The sequence below is a fragment of the Thamnophis sirtalis genome, unplaced genomic scaffold (genome assembly GCF_051295495.1).
Source record: "Thamnophis sirtalis isolate CommonGarterSnake01/CBP01778 unplaced genomic scaffold, rThaSir2_p1.2 scaffold_3, whole genome shotgun sequence".
In the NCBI taxonomy this organism is placed as follows: Eukaryota; Metazoa; Chordata; class Lepidosauria; order Squamata; family Natricidae; genus Thamnophis; species Thamnophis sirtalis.
In genome coordinates this window covers 70507449-70531450 of record NW_028261383.1, presented here as the reverse complement: position 1 = coordinate 70531450, position 24002 = coordinate 70507449, and the positions used below count along the sequence as shown (strand labels likewise).

The 24002-nt window shown below is 36.6% G+C and overlaps 1 pseudogene; it reads right to left on the bottom strand.

Moving 5' to 3' along the window:
* Window positions 1-6067: 6067 nt before the first annotated feature.
* LOC148047999 (uncharacterized) lies at window positions 6068-23905 on the bottom strand (annotated as a pseudogene).
* Between the last annotated feature and the right edge of the window lie 97 nt (window positions 23906-24002).

Sequence of the window (24002 nt, the reverse complement as noted above, 5' to 3'; positions counted from 1 at the left end):
AGCTCACTCCGTTACGCGGCGCTAGGGATTCAAACCACCGAAATGCCAACCATTCTGATCAACAAGCTCAGCGCCTTAGCCATTGAGCCACCGTGTCCGTTATGTATTGGTCTTTAGGGTGCAGCAAAACTAATCGATCACAGTGAGGGTGGCAGGTCCAACGTGTGTAAAAATTAGTATCAAATAAGTTCTAATAGTCTGGATGAGCTCCCTGCAGCAGGAAACATTGGCAGGAAATGCACAACCCTTCAATTAATTGTTAGATTCACTTAGTCATTTATAATTAATCTTTATTTGTAGTTTTGGAATAAACGAGCACATGCTTTATACAAGCTGTCCCTCATTGTGCAGGAAATACGGGGATACAGAATGCATTTGCTTATTAGTTTTCAGTAATTTTTACCAAAGCTCTTTGATACAAAGGATAGCAAGCATCCCAAAAGACAGAAAAGAGGAACAGGTGGTTGAGTTAAAATGTAGAACATTTTCCCAGAGTCAGTTGAGTCCTGAGCCAAAATTTGTACCAGAGCCATAAATTTCACACAATGGAAAATCTGTTTCTCTATTTGTCTCTCTATCACTAAGGCTGATAGTTAAATAATTTTATGGTCTTTCCTTTATAATGTTGGAAGAAATGTCCATCTGAAAGATGGTTTAATGGTGGGCACATAGTAACCCATAACCATAGTTTGAGATCCTGGGCAAAAAAAAAAAAAGCATCTCTCCAAGCAGTCTCCATGTTTCCAGTGTTTTTCTTCCCACTTGGTACTGAACCCAGATGGATATTTCTTCCAACAAGTATGTTTGTTTCCCAAGTTTTAATAAGGGAGTTCAGAGCTAGTCCTCTTTATGCTTGTTGACCCTATAAAGCTGTAAAGGTGTAAAGGCTGTAAAGGTGTCAGATTAGGATCTACCTTTGTAAAAGTCTACTGTAGTGCAGGGGTGTCCAACCTTGGAAACTTTAAGACTTGTGGAATTCAACTCCCATAATTCCCCAATCAGCATTCTGGGGTTTGGTCCACAAGTTGCTAAAGTTGGACACCCTGGTCTAGTGGTTGCTCCTTTTTCCAGCTTATCACAGGACAGAGATGCCTGTGTTGCTTCAGGTTGCTTAGCTGTTCTTTCTGTCATAGAGAGAACCTTTGCCAGGATCACAAGATCTGTGCTCTACTTGTATGCTGCTATTGTTTATTGAGGTGCATCCTTCTTCAGTATGAAAAAAAGATATGTGTGTCTGTGTATCTGCATGTTTACAAATATGTGTGTGGTCATACTTGGATTACAAAACTCTGGACCACCACTAGAAAGCAGGCAGGACTTTTCTGTATCTCTTGCATAGCTCTAGCAATAGTGTGGCTTTTGAGCTCAAATACAGTATCCATGAGCTTCAAATTTGATTAAAATACTAATTTCAGAAACAGTGCCTAGCCAAGACAGCAAATTTGTCAATAAAAGGAAAAAATACTGATTCTGCTATGCAATAAATTGTGCTGTAAATTATCTTACATTTTCCTTCATAAAATGACGATATCCAAATCTCTAAACCACAATAGATTACTCAGCAAGAAACACATCTATGGCTTCCAATCTTTCTTGAGTGGAAAGTTAGATGTACCATATTTTTTTCTTTTCAGTTTTTATAGAATTATTCTTCAAATTAATCCTTATTTATCAAAACAATTCTGAAGTTTTCCCTGGTGTAATCATTTGCCATTATTGTTCATGACAAATGTTTTGCAATTAACTTTAAAAGTGAACACGAAGTATAGCTGTGGACATTAATAAATACATTCCCATATTCCATTCAGTACATGTACAATTGATCTGGTCATATAATTATGCCAGTTCCATGCACAGCATTCAACTTATGCATACTGTCAATAAACTGTTGACTTGTATGTTACGTAAGATTAGTGATTACAAATGTATAAACTCTCCTCAAGCTTTGTAAAATGGACATAAGAAAAACAATGGGCTTTGGCCTCCCTTCTCAATCCTTGAGAGTTTGGTTAGCATGATTTATAATAAGAATGTGATCATATACAATGGAATGAAAACCCTCCAAAGAATTGTGATCTTAATATATGAACATCTCCAAAGGAAAATCGGAGGTGGTTAAAAGCTAGATCTGCTCTGCATATTTAAAATATGAATTACGGGCTACTTAACATTCTAAAATATTAAGTATTGAATGAAAATAGGAATGGGTACAGTATGTATATTTGTACTGGGATTTTGAGGTAATATTTGATTACTGTAGACATATCAGTATCTGTCAGAATATTGTGATTTTTGTATTGTAGCTACAATTCACAGTGCTGATAAATGTTGCCTTTTAGACTTTATATTTCCAATACACAGAATGTGTCACTCTCTGAAGAATATGTAGAAAAATGCCCATATTTCCTGAAGTATTTCATTTTCAAATATTAAGTGCTTTGAGCCTATACTTTAAAAAGGGTTCAAAAAACATAGCACATGTAAATGGAATTTAGCTGGGTTGAAAAATCTATTGAAAACCACTATATCATTAGTTTTATCTTTTTGAGTAAAGCTTTTCTGTGACCGCATTGTAACATTTGATGGGGTTGTATTATACTAATAAGTGAAGTATTATATAATTTAACTAACAAGATCTTCCTCCCAAGGAGTGCAGTCTGTTGCCTTCCTTTATTTCCCGAAGCCTTGCCAAGCATGTTAATTTTTCCTCATCCATTATCTGCCTGTATTTCATACCCCCCAAAATGTGAGTTTCTGCTTGATGATTATTGTCTCAAGGGAGGAGTCAGTTTTATTTAGTTTAGGGCTAATTGATTTTTTTCTTTTCTATCTATAGCATTCCTAATGGCCATCCCCAAATTTATTATTCGAAATCATCTATCTTTTATCTTTTACTCTTACTCAGTATCCAAGTTTTGCAGTCATTTCTTTAATTGGAAAGTCCATTGTTTTAATTCTTCTTCCTTTCTTTTGGTCACTGAAATGCCATTCCATTTAAACTCTGTCTAAATTGTTCATTACCAATTTCCTTATGATTAATTTTGTCTTTCCTCTTCTTTCACAACATCGTTTGAAAGTCACTGGATCTTTTAAAAACTATTTAAATATTTTTTTATCCCCCCCTGCTTTTCTTTTTTTTGAAATATTTTATCTGTAGCTTCAGTTAAACGTAGTAAATAATTTCCCTATATATATTCTTTATTCTGATAGTGTTATATCCTTTAATAAAGACATCTGTCAGGGAAAAGAGACATTTTTCATCTTTCTCAACTTCAGTTATTTTCACCCAGCAAAAGGAAATAATACATTCCTCCTTTACCTTATATTGCATAGCTTTTGCTGTGACCCAGCATAACAGATATAGTGCCCTTGCTGACCCTAATGGAGACACTAAAGAGACAGGTCAAGGTAGTTGTGATAATTATGACTCAAATAAGCGGGGGATCATGGTCCAAAATGAAAAACTTACTTCGGAAAGGCAAAATGGGGAACCAGGTATCACACATCAGTCGCACAAGAAGAGCAAGGTATGCAAAAAGAGAAGTCACCTTCTGGTTGCTTATTCAATCATAAGGGATGTAAATTTAGGAAAGGATATGAAAGTTTTAAAAGAGGTCAGGTGTCTGCCAGGTGCTACTGCCAGCAGAGACAAGAGGCGTATTCTTAAGATAGTCAAGAATGCAAGTAAGGACTGTGATGTTGATGCTATTATACATCTTGGCACAAATGATCTGTCCCAAAAAGATGTACTTTCTATGAAGAATGATTTCCAGAGCTTGGGGTATGAACTTAGTAGTATAGGTTCTAGGTGTATCTTTTCAGAGGTTTTACCAATATATAAGGAACAAAAAGGGAAGGGCCAGTGTGTAGCAGAGTTAAATGTGTGGTAAAAGGGAAGGCTTTGGTTTTATTAGTCATGATGTCTGCAGCTGGTCCAATGAAAAACTGTACAAAAGAGATGGTTTGCACCCATCCAAGAAAGGGACTGAGTTACTTGGCATTAAATTCACAGATTTTCTGTATAAACATTTAAACTGAACAGCGGGGACAGAGAATTAGTTGATACAGAACATTTCTGTCCCCAGCAATCTAAAATTCATAGGGTTATCAGTGCATGTAACACAGATGTTTGTGAGGGTAATATTATCACCCCCGCTGTCAAGCAAAACCAAGCATTTAATAGTGAGTGCCATACCATGTGCATGAATCATACAAGTGGCAAGAAAATAGGGGCAGTCAGGAATAATACAGGTTATGTAGACAGTAAACATAGGGTCAATCAAAATGGACTCAAATGTCTATACACCAATGCACAAAGTATGGGGAATAAACAGGGTGAATTAGAAATTCAAGTAAAAGAGGGCAGATACAATATTGTTGCCATTACACAAACTTGGTGGGATGAAACCAACAAATGGAACATATAGCTAGAAGGATTTAAATTATTTAAAAGAAATAGACCAAATAAAAGAGGAGGTGGAGTTGCACTATATATAAGAAATAATTACCTCTCTACAGAAATAGAGCACAACAATGATGAGAACTATCTTGAATGCATTTGGGTCCATATTAAAGGTTGGGGGAGATGATATTTCCATAGGTCTATACTACAGGCCACCCAACCAAGCAGAGGAAGTAGATGAACTTTTTGCTAGTCAGCTAACTAAGGTATGTAGGAAGCACACCACAATAGTAGTGGGGGATTTTAACTACCCTGACATCAACTGGGAAACAAACTCTGCACCAACAGGTTCCTAACAAACCTAACAGTCAACTTTGTTTCCCAAAAAGTAGAGAAGGGAACAAGGGAATTAGCCATATTGGACTTAATTCTCATTAACAGAGAGGAAATGATAGAAGATGTTGAAGCCACAGGAACCCTGGGGGCAAGTGACCATGCAATATTGGAATTCAACATTATGCAAACACAAGTAGTAGAACAAAGTGAAACTAGACTCTTGGACTTTACGAGAGCTAATTTCAATAAACGTATAGAGAGCTTGGAAAAAATTCCATGGATGAGAATCCTCAAGGGGAAAACAACTCAAGAAGCTTGGGAAATTCTGAAAAATGAGATTATAAAAGCCCAGTCTAGCAGAATAACAATGAAGAAGAAAAATAACAGCTCCCAAAAGAAACCAGCATGGCTGCATAAAGAACTCTCTGACAAATTGAAAGACAAAAAAGGTAAGTATAAAAAGTGGAAGGGGGGGGGACATAACTAAGGCAGAATATCAGCAAATAGCCCGAGCATGTAAAAATAAAGTGAGGAAAGCTAAGGCTCACAATGAAGAAAGGCTTGTCAAAAAAGTAAAAAATAACTTCTTCCAACATGTTAAAAACAAGAAAAAGGTTAAGGAAACAATTGGTCCATTGCTGGGAGAAAGTGGCAAGAAGGTGACAAGCAACAGGGAGAAAGCAGAACTTTTTAACTCATGTTTTGCATCTGCCTTTACACAAAGGGATAAAACAGTCCAACCTATCAAAAACAGCACCACAAAAATCAGATTAGGAACACAAGTTGAAATAGGGAAGAAAATGGTAAGTGAGCACATGTCTACCCTAGACAAGTTCAAATCACCAGGACCGGATGGATTACACCCCAGGGTTCTGAAGGAACTGGCAGACGAGATCTCAGAATCACTGAACTATATCTTTCAGAGATCCTGGAGCACCAGGGAACTACCAGAGGATTGGAGAAGAGCTGATGTGTTTCCCATCTTCAAAAAAGGGAAAAAAACAGATCCAGGAAACTACAGACCTATCAGCCTGATCTCAATACCAGGAAAGATTCTGGAAAAGATAATCAAGCAACGAATTAGCGGACACCTAGAAGCAAACAAAGTAATAGCCAAAAGCCAACATGGGTTTGTCAAAAACAGATCATGCCAGACCAATCTTATTGCATTGTTTGATAATGTGACAAAATTAGTGGACCATAGGAATGCCGTTGATATAGTAAGGCATTTGGTAAGGTAGACCATAACCTACTATTAGATAAAGTAGAAGAATGTGGGTTAGACAGCATCACCACCAGATGGATTTGTAACTGGCTGACCAACCACACTCAACGTGTAGTCCTCAATGGAACTGCATCTTCATTGAGGGAAGTATGCAGTGGAATGTTTTGGGCCCAGTACTCTTCAACATCTTCATCAATGATTTGGATGAGGGAATAAATGGGGAACTCATCAAATTTGCAGATGACACCAAGCTGGCAGGAACAGTCAACACTCCAGAATATAGGCTATATATACAGAAGGATCTTTACAAACTTGAACATTGGGCACTATCTAATAAAATGAAATTCAATAGTGAAAAGAGTAAGGTTCTACATTTAGGCAACAAAAATGAAATACACAGGTACAGTATAGGTGGTACCTTGCTCAACAGTAGTAACTGTGAAAGGGATCTTGGAGTCCTAGTGGACAACCATTTAAATATGAGCCAGCAGTGGGCAGCAGCTGCCAAAAAAGCCAACACAGTTCTAGGCTGCATAAACAGAAGGATAGAATCAAGATCACGTGAAGTGTTAATACCACTTTATAATGCCTTGGTAAGGCCACACTTGGTATACTGCATTCAGTTTTGGTCACCACGATGTAGAAAAGATGTGGAGACTCTAGAAAGAGTGCAGAGAAGAGCAACAAAGGTGATTAGGGGACTGGAGACTAAAGCATACAAAGAACGATTGCAGGAACTGGGTATGTCTAGTTTAATAGAAAGAAGAACTAGGGGAGACATGATAGCAGTGTTCCAATATCTCAGGGGTTGCCACAGAGAAGAGGGAGTCAAACTTTTCCAAGGCACCTGAGGGTAGAACAAGAAGCAATGGGTGGAAACTATTCAAGGAGAGAAGCAACTTAGAACTGAGGAGAAATTTCCTAACAGTTAGAACAATTAATAAGTGGAACAACTTGCCTTCAGAAGTTGTGAATGCCCCAACACTGGAAGTTTTTAAGAAGATGTTGGATAGCCATTTGTCTGAAACGGTATAGGGTTTCCTGCCTAGGCAAGGGGTTGGACTAGAAGACCTCCAAGGTCCCTTCCAATTCTGCTATTGTATTGTATTGTATTGTATTGTATTGTATTGTATTGTATTGTATTGCTTCTGTCAAGAGCACAGCTGAAGTCTGACAGAATCACCATGTATTTAAGTGAGAGAAGGGCAACAGCAGTTATTTAAAGCTATAATATTTTTCAGTCCTAGTGATTTAGGTCACTGTTTTTTGAATTGTATTTTCTAAATATGATTTGCATGTATTATTTTTCAGATGCATTGCTATACGGCATTGTTTTAATTTGCATTATATTGTGAGGTTTATATTGTATGCTGCCCAGAATCAAGAAGGAGTTGGTTAGCCAATAAATTTAACTTATAATTATAATCAGAGAAGGCCTGAAACTGTTTTGGTTACTTGATTAGGGAGTTCTGTTTTGCATATGTTAATCCAGCTTTGTTTTATTTCACATACTCCAGGATTAAATCCTGGTTTTGACAGTACATTGCAAAATTTATTCTTGGCACAAATTAAACTCTGCATTTGGCCTGGTGGTATAATTTGGTAAACCAAAGAATCTCTCTTAGGTAAAATACTGAATTATTAAGCAATTAATTTAATATCATTGTATTTTACTGTAACATTAGGGAAAAGTATTTATAGGACTGTTAGATTCTGAAGCAAAAACAAAAAAAATGACTTTCTGTTGCAGGATTGAGTGATTGCCAACCTAATTGTGTAGAAGCATCTAATGAAAAAGTTGAGTTTTACTACAGAGAAGTGATTTGTTATGAAAGAATACCATAAATAATAACATGTATCTCCTATTTTGGAATATAGTGTTCATCAAAGTTTTTACCCTAACATTTTGCATTGTTGCTACAGTTTTTCAATAAAATAAATGTCAGATACTAATAACAGATTTCTTGAAAATGATGTTCTCAGTTATTTTTTATGCTTTCTCCCATTTGTTCTGTTTCACAAAATGAGGTAATGAGATCCTTTTGGTTCTAAAAGTATACAGTGTATTTCTATAATATACATTTTGTGAGCAGATGTTATAAAATGTATGAGCATTAAAATGTTTTCATATTTTTATGTAAAGTGATGTTGCCAGCTGGGAGACAGAAACAAAACTTTTGACAAGTAAGCACTGCTGTGGATTTGTTTATCTGTTTTTGCATATATATAGTTCTTTGGGTTAATATAGCTCTCCTTTGCAGGTGCAAAAAGCTGCATGAGTAACTATATAAGAAGCTATGCAATTTGAGCACAATACTACAATTTGCATGTATAATAAATTACAGCTGAAGCAAAAAAAAATTCTGCCTTCTCTAAGCCATTAGTTGCCCTGAGTTACTGTATATGTTAACAGTATCCATTGTGGCATTTTAAAAGTTTATTTTAGACTAACTTTGAAGGATTTTAAAAATAATTAATTAAAATAACATAATTTAAGCATGGTTTAATGTCCAATTACAATACAATGACCACAGTTTTTAGTATTTCCTGTGAAGAAAGAAACATATAGTTACCCACAACCTAGCAGCTAGAAGGTATATGCATGCACTGACAGATACAGGACACAAGCAAGTGGTAGATACTAAAATATGATTAACACATTATATGGAATATTGTGAATCTAGACATTGCAATGTTTAATCTTCCATTTGTGATTAAAGCATTGTTGGAACTAAGCCAAATAGTCAATTAAACAATCATTAAAACAAACCATGGGTTATTGAAGACAAGAAACAAAAAACATGCATGTTTGCTAATTCTGAAAGTATAAATTAATAGCTTTTAAGACTTTTAAGCTGATAACTGGAATAGTTGATGCTACAAAATGGGGCATCCCTACAGACATTAGGAAGACAGAAGAAAATTTATATGGTGGATTTTAAAAAGCGATGCATTAAAGTAAGATATTTCAGATATTTTAAAGCTATAGAATAGAAATATATGAGATTCCACCTCAGACTTTGCGAATGGGAGGCATCACTTTTTTTCTGAATGGAGAAATACAAAACTAATTTAGATTATGGTATTTAATCTGGGAGACTCATTTCCTCTGCCAAAACATTTGCATATTTTGCCAATTTATGGACTACTGTATTAATAATTGCTGAGTGATAGCTCCCACACGTCTTCACAATTGGCCATGCTTGTTGAGGTTCAAATTGTCACACTGACACAATTTGGATTTTATTTACTTCTCAACAGTGGTGGGTTCCTATCAGTTTGGACTGGTTTGGCTGAACCGGTAGTAGCTTGGCAGCCTGGGTCACTGGAACCTGCCATGTCCCTGAACTGGTTCTCCTGGTGGCGCCATAGATGCTGCTGTTTTTTTTGCTTCTGTGCATGCACAGAGCAATTTTAGTTGTAGTGTGCATGTGCGCGCATGAAGCATGCATGTGGCTCACCCGTGAGTGAACCAGCAGTAGTCTCTACTGGAACCCACTACTGCTTCCCAAGACTGAAATCACTCAAATCAGAAACTTCAGACAGGAATTTAAATCAAATCATCTTTTCCCTATTAAAATTAAATTACTTGAGGTCATCTCTCTCTCTCTCTCTCTCTCTCTCTCTCTCTCTCTCTCTCTCTCTCTCTCTCTCTCTCTCTCTCTCTCTCTCTCTCTCTCTCCTCTCTCCTCCCTCCCTCCCTCCCTCCCTCCCCCCCTCCCTCTCTCTCACACACACATACACACACACAGAATTAAATGACTCTCAGGATATGTGAGCTGGATGTTCATGAAGGAGCAGGATAGCATTTATGTTTGAGATTGGCTGCTGGATGCTAGAATGTGGCTGGCAAAATCTCTCTGGAGAAAGGAGAGATTGTGAGTTTGTTTACTTGTACTCCAGAGAGAAGATCCTCATGAACAAACGATAGAAGCCAAGGGTTTTGCACTCGACTTATGAGTACAAATAATTGTCTGCGCTGCTGCATTCTGTACAAGCTGAAGCTTCCTGATAGTCTTGAAAGGCAGCCCCATGTAACAGCAGTCCAATCTGGAAGTGACTAGAGCATGAGTGACTATAAGCAGTTTTAAGATTCTGTTTATATTTTATAGTTAAGAAATAAGATATGGGAAGCAGACCACATTTGTTGTATATAAGAAAAGATGATAAGTTAACTAAAATTGTTTGTTTCCCTTCATTTGTAATGAAGGGAAACATTATTTCTTAATCTTTTGGTTTTCTATTTTGCTTTTCTATTTTTCCCTGCACTTTCTATTTTTTTCCCTTTTACTCTTGTATTTTTTATGTATGTATTAGTTTTTAATCTTTTTCAATTATCACCCTTAATAAAATTATTATTAAGGAAAAGGAAGATTTGAGGCATTCAGCTGATAAAGGTGGCTCTTTGTTCTGCCCCTGTTTATGTGGTTAAAACTGTTGAGTCTCTCCAAAGCTGTAAAACATTTCTTTTGATCGTTCATACATTCCAAGAAGAGGAGATGTTTGCCTCCTTTTGTCCTTCAAGTGCTGGATGAAAGTAAAAAGACATCCCTGATCAGATTTTTTAAAAATGCTTGTTAATCACTTTTCCAATTTTTCCAGTCTGTATACCCATGTCTAACTGTTAACTGACTAGCTTTATCTTTTATCCACAGCACAGATATGTAACATTGATGCTGGCTAAATAAATAACTGATCAAAATTTCAAAATGAGCTGTTCACAGTTAAAAGGAAAAATCCCTGTGATCTGCTACTTATATTTTAGGGGAGAAAGCAGCAACTCTGCTCATTTTTCTCCTGATCAGAATACTTAAATGGCCACTAGATGACAATGTTGATCTAGTTTAAGGACCATCGCTCCTTGACAGAATTTGAGCAAAAGTTAAGCAAATGTGTTTAAGGTCTCCGTATTTAATTATCAATATTTTGTCTTTCTTGAGAAATTCCAGCTGTCCTTTCCCATTTGTTTTTAAAAAGTGCTATTTCTCTCTCTTGTTAATCAGCATTTTGTACATTTACAATTGCGGAGAAAACAAACGTTTTCGGAAGGGTAAAGCCCAAGGGAAGATAGTGTTGCAATTGGAAAGGAGTCAAAAGACTCTTTTTATACAGTTTTCCCACCACAGACAAAACATCAAATTTTTGGAGTGCAGGGACAGCAATAGTAAATGGCAAAGGAAATCGCTATGGAGATGACAATGCAAGGCAAGGGGTTAAAGATGGCAATGCCTTCCCTTTTCTTTCTTTAAAGAGGACTCTAGCTTGAACATCTATTGTTATTTTCCGTCTTTGGAGGGAAATCTTGATGTGTTCCTGCTAGGCATTTCCTTTTCAAGAACAGTTTGAAGAAAAATACCCTAACAATGAATAGTAGCCAAACAATGAAAATTGGACTCCGTGGTTTTTAAAAATTGTATCATATTACAAAGAATCACAAACTAAGAAGAGATAATGTGGCCATTGAATCCAATATTCTGCTCACCGCTGGAATGCGAATTGAAGCATACTTCCCACTAGCTTCCTCTTGAACCTGCTGTGTGAAAGAAAGCCTAATACCAATACAATGGATGGCCTTGGTCATTGTTGGATTGATCTTACTGTTAGGAAGATATTTTTCTAACCATCAATCAAAATTTGTCTTGTCTGAACAGAGGGTTGGACTGGAAGACCTCCAAGGTCCCTTCCAACTCTGTTATTCTGTTCTGTTATCTTTTTTTCTGAGTCCATTAAAAGATTTTTGAATCAGATTTTATTCATGAGTACCAATTCTTTAGTGATTCACAGGAGAGATATTTTCTAAAAAGGGGAAATGAAATACTTAATTTCATTTGTTGGCCACTTGGAATCCTATCAACAGTATATAGTGGTCCCTGGATGGACTGACTAACAATAAAGGAAGCAACATCTTCAAAGCTACATTTCATTGGTAACACATGCTCTATTATCTACCCTATAAAATAAAATAACTTTTTTTAGATAGTTCTAAGTTATTTATTTAAAATACTTTTAGATTTCCTGATAATATGAAACACATCACTGGTTGATTCCCCCCCCAATTGATAAATATTACTATTTTTTTATTTTTCAAGAGTCAAATTTGGGTAGAGGTAGCTTTTATTAATTCCAACCTCTCACTTGAAATAATTAACTAGAGCTGCAACATACTTAAAGTTACATATGGAGAGTTTGAAAGAGCTATAAATAAAAGAAAGTAGAAACTTTTGTGAAGAAACGTGACACTATTCTCACAAGCAGTAGAATGAATCTTCCAATACCACATCCTAATAGGCAGCTTATAAATACAACAAAGAAAGATATTCACATCTCACCAGGCTCAAGGTTGACTCTGCTTCCATCCTTCCAAGGTCGATAAAATGAGACCCAGATTGTTGGGGGCAATATGCTGACTCTGTAAACTGCTTAGGGAGGGCTGTAAATCATTGTGAAGCGGTACATAAGTACTATATCAATAGCTAAATACTGTATATACATACTGTATTACTTCTGCTTAACTAAATCAGTTACTTTCTGTTTAGGTATAATAGAAATGAATTACGGTATGCTGCATAAATTCTGCAGTATACTATTAGAATAATTTAGTTTCTTGTAAAAACTTGCTCTAGATAGTGCTTATTCGTATACAGGGCAAACCCCTGACCCAAAGAAAAAAGAAAGGTAAAAATGACTTTTTTCTAAAATGAGATGTAAATTAAATATGGGAGATGAACTTTTCAGCTATATCGATGCCGGTGGAAAGAAGTATAATTTCTAGTCATTTTTAGTAGCTGGAAGAAGCTCTGAGCTTCCAAATGGTTTAAACAAGATGAAATATAGCCTGTTAGTCATATAACATCATCATCATGAGCTTGATTCTCAGAGACCCGTGGGATAAAATCTGTTTAACTATTGGAACTTTCTTTTCAAAATGAAAAGCATATTTTCAGATTCACAGTAAACATAGAAAAATAAACTTAATAGTATCATTTTTCACAAATATGAAGTCTGATGAATTTTCATCTATCAAATTTATAGAAACTGGAAAGTTTGAGTTGGGGTAGACAATGCTTTTTCTTTGAGGACTCCTATAGGAATAATCTTTCAGGAGCCATACGCCAATTATAGATGAAATTTAAGTAAATCTTGATTGAATAAAATCTCCTTTTTGCAGAATCCCACTTTTTTTTCTTATTGGCACACTTGTCTTTCTCTGTGCAGCAGATCACTGGAAATAGGATGATCTTACTTGCCACAAGTCTGAATTAATTGCTTCCAGAAAGCACTGAAATTAGTTCCAAATGGCAGAAATTACCCATAATTCTTTACACAGATTGGGAAGAATACTCCATGATTTTAGAGAAATCAAACTTAGAAGAATTTTTGTTTCAAATCATGTACTGTACGCTAAACTAAAATATTCCCTCCCCCAATCAATCCAACTCATAGCCCAAAGGATATATGTGATCTCCAAGCTGTATTGTACCTTCCAAACATGCCTGTAACTGAACCTTTATTTTTTACCATTTTGAGAAAATGCACCAAAATCAATATCATATGCTTACAATGATATTAAAGTTAGAAACTTGAGTTTGATTCCTGCTGACTTCATGATCAATTGTTTGATGCTGGCTTCTTGGGGGGGGGGGGGGTGAGAGTGTTTTTTCAACTTCCTTATTTAGCCTAAACTTGGTTGTTTCCCATCAGATACTAATTGAGTTTTATGAACTTATTTAGCTTTTCTGAGATCAATTCAAGTCGGCTGATTTAATTAGTTTAAATTTAATTAATTTAAGGAAAATTCCCTACCTGGCGAGACAGTGTGACTCTAGACACACAGAAACAACAGTATGTGTTTTTTTCAATGCTTGCATTACAGAAACATTTGTGTTAGCCTGATTTCACCATTACTGTATAAATATCCTGGTTGCACAGAACAATTTTATATTTCTCTTCTGCTTGTAATTACATCAAGTACAATATTGTCAGGTTCTTATCAGCAGTGTTTAAAACCTGTTAGATGATGATCTGTATCTCAAACTAATCGTAATGAGTATTTGAATTGTTAGTTAAGAGTGTATTTTATTTTATTTTATTGTATTGTATTGTATTATAATAGACTTAGACACATATTGTTTTTTTTATTTATCTAATGTTTTTATTTCTCCCTATAGATTTTTTAGACTTGTTTACAGACACACTTGTATTTTTGTTTTAAATTTTTGTTTAATGTTTGTTGTAATATTGTTTAGTTTTTTTAAAAAAATATTAATTTTCTGTTTCCCACATTGCTTATGCAGGTCTATAAAAGTACAAAGATTTGATCTGTGACTTTTTTTTAACACCCCACCCCTACCATGTCACTTCAGACCTGCTCAGTTGACAGGCACTCCTGATAAAGACACATTCAGTTAGGCAGTGCATACTTGTAAGCATCTTTTTTGTCTCAGGGTGTCTGTGTGCTAAATTTGAATAGACTGATGGTTTAGCTGAATTTAAGTCTTAGATCTTTTATTCTTCTGTTGTCTTTATGTTTATTTCATTTCTGCCTAAACTGGTCATGGGGAGTCTTAAAATCAGGATGTCTAACGAATGAATTTTGATGCTAGTCGTGTGTGTAGTTTGCCTGTGATCATTAAGTAGTCCTGGCTACTTAGCAGTCTGTGTTATTTGTCAAGTTGGCACAATACAGAGCTAATTAAGACAGATTTGAGGACATGTTGATTCAGGGAGCACTGAGAAAAATAGCAATAAGGTGCAGGATGCTGCCTAGCTTGCTCTACAAAAATATCTGGGACAGATTTTGCAGTGATTACCATTACCATTTTAAGATCATAACATCGTCATTTGGTAAGGAGCTTTTTGGTGATCTGTGCATGTGTGGTTTAACTAATGATGTATGATTTGGCAGTTTTGGGAATAACTTTATATTGCACAGAACAGATGGCCTTCCTTCAGCATGTAGGCTCTAATTATGCCTTTTGAACCATATGGCATGCACTGATGCGGATCCTGCCTTGAAAAGCTGCCTGTCCCATTGCTCTGATATCAGGCGTCTGCAAGTAGTTGCCCCAAACAATACTTATACTGCTGTTTTTTCAGTGCTTTGAACTTGACTGCATTTGAGGGCCATTCTGTTGCTGTGACATCACGAAGTTACAACTGACCAAATTCATAATATATAATATTACTTTGTCAGAATCTTAAGCAGAAGGAAGAGGCATGCATGCATACATTTTAAGACAGCCTATACTGAAATCTTTATAGATTGTCGCAACCCAAGGCAGGACTGGATTGAGTACAATCTGTGAAATGCTAATTTAATTATAACGAGAAATGAATCTGTTTGTTTTTAACAAAATGCAGTGTCCAGTACAAAGGTTTATTTCAAAAGATGCTTTTGATATTTTCAGAAGAAAAGACTGCTGCAAGGAATCTAAACATTAAAACCTTTGCTGAACAGTAGTCTTAATTAAGAATGTTTCAGATAGGCCTGAAAAAAAAATCCCAATTTTTGTAGGTCAGATCTGGAAGGTCGTTTTCATACCTTTCAATTCTATACCTCACGTCTTTCTATTTTGAAAAATAAAATAAATGATCCCGCTAACACTTCTTCAGCAGAGAATGTTGCTACCTGGTTAAATTACCGTACTTTCAGTAGCAACTTAAGGTACGTATGCTTATTTAATAATAAGTAACAACAAAGGACTCTATAAAAAGGACAAGCAGCATGTGGAAGTTGATTACTGACACTACACACCAGACTTAGCAAGCACAGATGGTCTGTCCTTCCCCAGTTCCCCAGACATATTGTAATTTTTATTTCAATTATACTGATTATTTCTGAGTGGATACATATCATATTAGTATATTCTTCTTCTTTAGCTTCATGCTTTTGTGGGACAGGTGGGGGAGGATTCATTTCACTATGTGTAAATCCTGAAAATTTCAGTAGGGTGGAAGCACTTTTTCAAACAAGCAAGCCTTTCCAGGATAGCCTCTTCTGAAAACTTTCGTAAATAACTTGATGTTGACTTGAAGTCCTTTCTAGTATTTATTTTCATAGCTAGTTTGAAAAAAATCCACAATTAGTTTTTTTCTTGTTTTCTTTTTGATATACCATTATTATCTCTTTTTGCAGTCGAGATATGGTAGCCTTAACTTAGCTTTTGCAGATACCATGATAATAGCAATAGCAATAACTTCTCTGTAGTGGTTTAAACCTGAGAGGTTTACAGAGTCAGCATATTGCCTCCAGCAATCTGGCTCCTCATTTTACTGACGTCGGCAGGCTGGAAGGCTGAGTCAACCTTGAGCCCATCAAGATCAAACTTAGGCTGTGGGCAGAGTTAGCCTTCAATACTATATTTTATTCACTGTGCCACCATGGCTCTAGTGATATTTTGTTACACTGATACCGCAGTGGGGCAAACCTGTCTTTGAACAGCTGTAATTAATTAGTCCTGGAAAGCCCTAATAACTATAGAAAGCAATGGTTTTCAATCACTTTTGTCATTTCAATCATTGTCTATGTACCATACACATTTCCCCCTCCCCTTGTCCAGCCCTGTCAATGTTACCCGTTTTACATTAAAAGGTGCTATCTAAAGACTTTATGATTCACATAAACCATATCATTATTTTGCCAGATGCCTGTTGCCATCAAAACTGTCTTGACAGTCCCTGTTATTAGTATGGAATAAGATTAAACACGACCATTATATTGAATTAACCATTTGGCTATCCACGATGGAAGCATATATCCACCCAAATTTAATTAATATGGAAAAAATTGTCACATACAAAGAGTTATTGAACAAACAGGGAGATAAAAACCAAATTAGAATTGGCATCACAAGGAGTACACCTAGAACGGTGATCTTATTTACAGATACAATCAAGGTTTGCACAGGATAGGAAAAAGGAAGAAACAGATAGATAGGTTGATCAAAATGCTGTATAGATTTATGCTGGAATATAAACTTGAGGAAGAACATGTCAAAGAAACTATGGTTGCTTGTGTGAAAATTTTTGGTTACAATGTGGAATTGGCTAAATGGGAAAGACTTTCTGAGTCTTCCGGGAGTAGGGCGGCATACAAGCTAAATAAACTGAACTGAACTTTGAATACTTAATCAGAAACTAATAATAGCCACGGCTTATAAAGAAAATCTGTATAAGATGTTCTACACATGGCATCTTCCCCCAGCACGGCTCTCCAAAATGTTTAAAAATTTGGCCCCAAATTTTTGGAAGTGCAAAAAAACACCAGGCACCTTTTATCATATGTGGTGGACATGCAATGAGGCAAAAAGATATTGGAAAAAGATATAATCATGGTTGTTACAGATGGTGGGAGATGATCAAACCAGAAATTTTTCTCCTAGGGATAATACCAGAAGGGTATAAGAAAGATGTGCTTTATCTAATTATACATGTATTAACTGCAGCACGTATAACTTATGCACAGTATTGGAAAAAAGAAAATATCCCATCAGAGTTAGACATAATTAGGAAAATTCTGACCTGTGTGGAAGCAGCTAGGTTCACCCTTGAATTAAAAAATAAAGGTGAATCAGAATGCTATGAAGTTTGGATTAGATTTTGCTATTGGTATAAGACAAGGTGACAAAACTAGAACAAATTGTAAATAATGTGATTGGATAGAAGGATAGATAATGTATTAAGTAGGCTAATAGTTATTGGACGAGATTATTTGTATATAATGTAATTGTGTGGTCATTACGACTTCGCTGTGCTGCACTGTTTTAAATGTAAAAACAATAAAAATATATTTTAAAAAAACCTGTCTTGATCTTTTACTGTTGTCTCAAGGCTTTGCTTATTTCAATCTGCTTTTTGGTATGCATTTTATACTGCCAAAGCCTGACTTTAGTATGATCTTACTTTGTTCTTGACTTTACACTATGCCATGATTTACTTTGCAACTTGGTTTATTCCTGATTTAATTCATATAATTGGCCGGGCTTGCATAACATAATGATAAGCTATAATTTACAGCTCTTAATGCTCAATTAAAGTCAAAAACCTTTTGGTTTAATGTGATATGTAAACATAACCCTATATTAGCTAAATGACTGATCTATCTATTTCTCTTTGTTAGACTAAACTTAAAATTTAAAATTTTTCCCCCAGAGTGTATATTATATGCAATATGTTTAGGCATGTTAACCACTCACATTTATGCACATTTGGTGCTTTCAATTTCATATGGCAGTTTAATATTCTTGCTAGTCTGTAGAATTGCCAGGGGACGAGATCTTGTAACCATAGGTTATTCGGGGCTGACACATCTTGCTGTGTAGGGGGACACATTACAATCTCAATGTTTTTCACATCTCCAAACCCGCTTTGTATTCTTTCAGTAATGAGATCCCACTGAGTATAATCTTATATGTAACATTGGGTATCCTAACTCATCATCTGTTCTCTTGTATCCATGGTTTCAGCAACTACTGTGATTCCTCTGTTTTCTAGTCTTTGCACTCTTTAAAATAAAAATAAAAGTAACAAGGACCTTTCTTTTTCAGAAAAAGATGTGCTTTCATTTCCACTCATTTAGGAGTGCTCTGAGAACGGCCAGTTCCTAAGTAGCAGACCTAAATATTGTGATTTACGATCAGCGGCTATGTTTGAAAGACACAGCAAGTTTCTTAATATGTCCTAAGAGATCATCTTTACCTATCTGGGTGTTGGCTTCTGCATTTTTTAATTTCCTGCTTAACTTTTTTAAACTGTCCCCTTTGAATGGTGTGTAATTCAGGGGTGAAATGCTACCAGTTCACCTGAACTGGTAGTAAAAGAAATTTCCAAGCTGTGACACATGATTTATATTAGCTAGAATCATGAGATTTCCTGATTTCTAGCTAATCTAAATTGCATGGCATAGCGGATCCCCCTCCCTCGCTGTTCTATTTGCCGGTACCTTTGCAGACTTGGAAGGCTTCAAAATGTTTCTTTTTTAGTGCTGTGCGGGCACTCCTCAGGAGCGCCTGCGCACGCAAAGCACTCGGTAGCAGACTCACCAAACTCATAGCAGACTTCAAGGATTTCACTGCTGGTGTAATTATGTGTAAAGTGTTATTATCAGGCAATCAAGCAATCAAACAATACTCTAATCAAGGAACTACCAAGGAGAAAACTACCCCCCTACTAACACTAGTAGGGCAAGCTTCTGTATATAAATAGGTACTATATAAAGTATATAAGTATATAAAATGTACTATAAATAGGAACTTCCTCATCCCATTATTACCTAGTTGAGTAATGAAACATCTGCAAGCAAACATCAGGCAGAGAGTCCATCAAGGACTCCATAGTTTCATCTCTGAACAGCATATATTCTTTTCTATTGGAAGATATGACTGCCTGATATAGATTCTTAAATGAAACCATTTCACGCTAGTATTTTGAAGCAAATGGCACTTAGGTTTTCTTGTTCACAGTCATATAATGCAGGTGTCCCATTCACAGAGCAAAAAACTGAAAGCTGGTTAAAATTTGATAGTCCACTTTAGACCTATATAGCTGAGAGAAAGCTATTGTCCCATCTTCTCCACCTGGCAACTGTTACTCAGGTAGGAGAGGCTGCTTCATATTTTATCGCTGTTCCAACCAACATCTGGTCCTGTAGTAAAGATATTCTCTCCCCATGACTTTCCAAATGTTCAGCAACTGGGTCTCCTATCAGCACCTTACTTCTGGATGGCTTATCCCTACTACCAAATGCTAGCCTTAAGGTCTGTTCTCTGTAAGCAAGGCCTTCTTTTAAGAAATAAAAGTGAGGCAATGGCAGCTAAATTCTGAAGCATACCTAAGTTTTCAATTTTTAAAATGTACATATATTAGAAATTTTCTTCTAGATTCTAAAAACGTAATTAGAAATTATCAAAGTATTGTGCTACTTTGTCATAATTCCATCAGAAGACATGTCTTGAAATTTCCAGAGTTGTCTATGGGCATATTGATCATCAATAAATGCAGTTGTCTGGCCAATTAGTAGACATATTATCTCTGTAGACCCTGCATTGAGTGCCAATGTATTCCCAGTGCAATCAAAAATGCTTTTTAAATTATAAAACCATATATGCCTTTGCATCTAGATACCAACAGAACTGCTTTCTCTAAGCAGAATTGTACAATAAACTAGAATAACAGAGTTGGAAGGGACCTTGTAGGTCATCTAGTCCAGTGGTCCCCAACCTTTTTATCGCCGCGGACCAGTCAGCCTTTGATAATTTTACCGTGGCCCGCTGAGCGCGCGCAGGGGTGCGGGGGCGTTGTTCGCGACGGCCCAGGAGCCTTTGCGCTGCAGCGATCATGGCCCCCGGCCGCTGCAGCGATCATGGCCCCCGGCCGCTGCGTGGCCCGGTGCCAGGTACTCCACGGCCCGGCAGCGGTCCGCGGACCGGGGGTTGGGGACCACTGATTCTAGTCCAACCTCCTGCTCAAGCAGGAGACCTACCATTTCTGACAGATGACTGTCCAGTCTCTTCTTAAAAGCTTTTTTCCCTTCCCTCAACTCTGCTGAAGCCTGCAGAGTGCTTCTGGAGGCTGGGGGAAGGCAAAAATGCCAGATTTTCACGCGATTTTTGCAAAAATGGGGCACTTTTCCCTTCCCTCAGCCCTGCTGAAGCCTGCAGAGTGCTTCTGGGGAAGGCAAAAACGCCTCTGTTTTTGCAAAAAATGGCCCATCTCTGGGACTTTTCTGAAACTGGCATGTGCACACCATTAAAAAAGGGATTTTTTTTTTACATTTTTTCAATGGAGATTGTTCTGCGCATGTGCAGCACCCAGGATAGAATCGGTATGGTCACGTGTCCAGCTGAGTTACTACCTATTCAGCTGAACAGGTCCGAACTGGTAGGAACCCACCTCTGCGAGAAACAGTTGTTTCTCAATTATGATATGGAAAATCTTATCCTGAACTAGCCTGATGTCTTTCTGATTGCCTTCTATAATTTGATTAAGTTGTAGCTATTTTGGAAAAGTTTTGGAGATTGGTTTTCTATTTTTTTTGACATCTATAATTATTGTCTCTATTTTCTGTTGAATGATTGCCTTATTATTTTATTGTAACATGACCATTGTATGGGATTTTTCCCCTAAGCCACCATGATTTCTCCAGATGAGAAAGAGAGAGGGGGGCAGAGAGAGGGGGAGGGGGGAGAGGGAGAAGAAAAAGAAGAAGAAGACATGTTTGGAATGGGTGTTTGACTACTCAGACGAGTCTTTTAAGCCCCAGAAGTTAAATGTAATGGTAGAATGAATGTTTTCCTGTCAGGCACTTTCTATTACAGCTTAGAATTTGGATCTACTAACAATAATGGATTTATTTTACTTCCAAAGATTTATGCATATATTCATTAACTGTATGAACTGAAGTTTAAAGTCCTATACAGTAGAGAAAAATGCTATATCTCTTGATGGAGATATGCAGGAACTAGCATATTTACAGGCAGCCCCTAGGCAAAAGGGGCTAAAACATTTTTTTAAATTGACAACATCCAGATAATATTCAGTAGCAGTTCAGATAGAGGCCTCCATAATTCACTGAACTATGAGGAGGAGGAGGAGGAGGAGGAGGATCACAGTTAGAATTGCAATCCTTGTTATTGTAGCCATTTAATACACATGACGTGCCTTTTTATAGAATTGATTTCAGGTATGCTCTTCCTAGCGGGGGGCTGACATATATATAGAGAGAAATCTATGGTGTTCATCCAGATAAAATAACCTTTGAACTAGCATATCATCATGAGTTATGGAGAGTCAAATAGTATTTGAAGCAGGGGAATAAATGTTGCAAAGCTTTGTACAGATATAGGCAGTTAGAGATTTGTGAGCTCTAACCTTAACCATAACCATAACCCCATATCTGATACATGTCAGCAGGGCAAAAAACCGTCTCCTCTCTCATCCCAACTTATCTCATAGGACTGTTGTGGGGAAGATAGGAGGAGGGGGTGCTGGGTGTATAACCAAATAAATATGTACGTACATGCATTTGGTGGGGTTTTTTTTTTTACTTGGTTGGTTGTACTGAGTCTTAGGAAATGTATCATTATCATTGTCATCCATTCTTTCCTACAGAGGAGAGGGTAGATTTTTATGGCAGACTATTTATTACTATCCAGCCACATCATAAATGATGGCTTGGGAAAAGATTAGGCAGATAATAGATACAATTTTGCCTGAGCATCTATCCCTGCTCCTAAAATCGACATGGCATTCCCCAAATGGAGTTTGCTTTTTGACTGTTGTGTTCACTTAACAACTGCCACAAAAAATCATAAATTAGGTCAGTCTTATGATGACCTGCTATATGACCCTCACAATTTACAACCATGTTATGTACACTCTATTACTTTGTAAGTCGGCTGTTATGGTCTATCAGGGATATCTGGGTTATCCATTCTTGAGATAGTATCAGACAAGCATTTATTGCTTAGCTCACCTGTAATTGACATAAGCCTAAAATGGAGCCATGCAAATTCAAGTGTATATGAAAAAGCTCCTTTTCCAAATAGAGAATCTTAAATAATCTTTACTTCTGGACTCACGCAGGTTTTAGAATGGCTCCACATGATGATGGTAAAGTTGCAGCTGACGTATATGTCAGTACTGACACTTAGACATCCAACATCTGAAAAGCTGCATTAAACTTGTGGTACCATGTGCTAATACATTGAATAATAGTTAACTGAGTGCACAGTATCCATGTTGCTATTCACAAACAATTCCACAGATGTTTTTTTTACACACACAAGGCAATTGGTTCTGTGGCAATTATAATCAGACTATTGGCACCCAACTAAAGAAGCATAATTTTAAAATGCTTGTTTGCATTAGGACAATATATGTTTCATTTGTTCCTGCAGTGGTTCTGATTTCTAATTCCTTTTCCCACCACATCTCTTCTAAAGAACCTCTTTTCTCTTTCTGTCTCGTGCCAAGGCCTCTGGTGGTGTCTCCTTTATCATCTGCCTGTATTCTCTTAGGGAGCTCTATCTCACAAACCTAAGAACTGTGACTGTGAAAATTGCAAAGGGCTTGTCTAATTCTTTCTAGAGATCAAGGAGAAAGCGTGAAGTGGAATAAAGTACCTCATGGTTTGCAGCTGTTCCAGGTACATAAATAATGTAGTCAGAAAAAAAGCACTGGCAGCAGCCGAACTTTTGGCATTCTCTTTGTTTCTGAAATCTTTTCGCCAGGTTCCACTCAAGCTTTGTTCCTTCTTTTTAGCCATTCACTCCAGCTTGTAGTACAGCTCACATCTAGATTCCTTTTACAGGAAATAGTATATATGTTTACGTGTCTGAGATCAGAATAAGTCATTTTTTATTTTTAAGAGGAGGAGCCCATCCCAAATAAAACCAAGTAGCTGAATTCCATTGATTTCAGTGGGAGAATCAAAGAAAGGCTTAAATGTGTATTTATGAAATGTGTGTGATACATGAAGGCTACATTTGACCAATTATGTTAAAAGCGTGCATTTAAAAGTATACAGAAAGATAGGTCTTCTTAGTTCTGTCTGTTTATACTGAAATGCTCGTTTGCTGAAAGCAGATGAAAATCTTAAGGGATGGGGGTGGGGAATTTGCCAGACTTATCCTAGAAGGACAGAAACAATTCAGTTCAAATGCTGTCACCAGTCTGCTTTGTAAATCCCATGAATTCTATGCTAATTTCATGTAGGCATATAAGCTTTTATCATGATTTATGTGGCAGTATTTGATTAATTCTCATCAGGATACAAACCCCTTTAATTTGAAACCTTGGGTTTGAATTTTGTTATTTTGCCGAGTGTGAGTCCCATTCTTACAGAAACCTTCTAAAGTATCATCTACACAGTGATGCTTATTGGTACCATCTTCTAATTTCACAGTACTGATATTTGATGAGAAGAAGAATATTGTGTGACACATTTTGAATAACACTCCCTGATATGAAGAGCATCGGTTTTTTAATAGTCATTATGGTAAAAATCTTGTTATTAGATTATTTTCACTGGTTTTGTTAGTG